This window comes from Schistocerca cancellata, chromosome 5, assembly GCF_023864275.1.
Source record: "Schistocerca cancellata isolate TAMUIC-IGC-003103 chromosome 5, iqSchCanc2.1, whole genome shotgun sequence".
NCBI lineage: Eukaryota > Metazoa > Arthropoda > Insecta > Orthoptera > Acrididae > Schistocerca > Schistocerca cancellata.
The window spans coordinates 724,199,504-724,200,790 of record NC_064630.1 but is presented as its reverse complement, the minus strand read 5'-3'; positions in this window follow the sequence as shown (position 1 = coordinate 724,200,790).

Sequence of the window (1,287 nt, the reverse complement as noted above, 5' to 3'; positions counted from 1 at the left end):
ATAATAGTATGTCTGCCCTTGTAACGTGGGAACCCTGCCTATCTCTTCCACACTCTCATTTGTAATTTGTTTTAAATTTCATGGCTTCTATTAATAGCCCGTTTGGATTCCTGATAAGATCAGTTTAGTGCTTGTATTTGCAAGATACAAAATGACCGTCCCCTGTACTGATACAAAAATCAGCCCACACACATAATCATTAAAGATCCTTGAAACATTAGGTACAATCTCAGTCGATCAGCGCGTAAATTAGTCACGGTCATTTTCTAAACGAACCTCTCGCGGTTGAAGAACTGAAAGGAGCAATGCACGGACTAAAACACGAGCGCAAAACTTGACAAAACACTTTCTCATGTTATCACACCTGCCAATACAAGGACCAAAAGTCTTCTGTAGTCTTTTAAATAAAACATTGCATGCTAAAACTCGCATTTCGGAGTCTAAGATGGCAAGAATCATTCAAGAAAGAAAAGTAAAAAACACAGGAAGTTCCACAAAGCTCTCTCAGTTGCAGGCAGGCGCGTCACGCTACTAAGCTACGTGATAAAAGTCCTTGTAAGGATGTTAAAACACCGACAGGAGGTGTAGTATCAACACCATTACTTAGATCCCAGACGACTATTGACTCACGGGAAGATTACGACGTAATGATATTCTTATAGCAGTGATTACCAACATCCATCTTCGAATCAGAGGTAATGACTACCTCGTGTCAGCGTTAACCAACATCATAATGCAAATGACAGCGTTTACTTTCCTCTATTAGTCTAGAAGGTGCAAACTCACCAAGGACCAGGCTGTTTTGTGGACAGGTTGCCACAAGTGCTTTTTTAACATTCGTCAGCTCCTCTTTTTCTCAGCGCGAAAGAATACACGTCAGCGCAGCGAATCGCGCGCTACAGGCTTTAGTGACATACGCTATAGATCTACAAGACACAACTACAAAATCTCTGTGTCTCGACAGACATGGATCAGCTCTCTCTCTCTCTCTCTCTCTCTCTCTCTCTCTCTCTCTCTCTCTCTCTTTCTTTCTCTTCCTCTTTTCTGACAGATGAACATACCAAAGGCAGTAGCATAAGATGCGAAAGGGAACGGAAGAAAGCCACATTAACAGACCCTGGTGATATTCCTTGCCGCAATGGACGAATCGCACAATCGCAGTGGGTCTTTAGAAGAAGAATTCCAGAGTAAAGTAGCCACAGTTAGATTTCTGGGTCATTTTTCAGACAAACAGTGTTGCATGTTAGAGAATCATAACGAGAGGATTGTGAACTGGAACGTGCAATT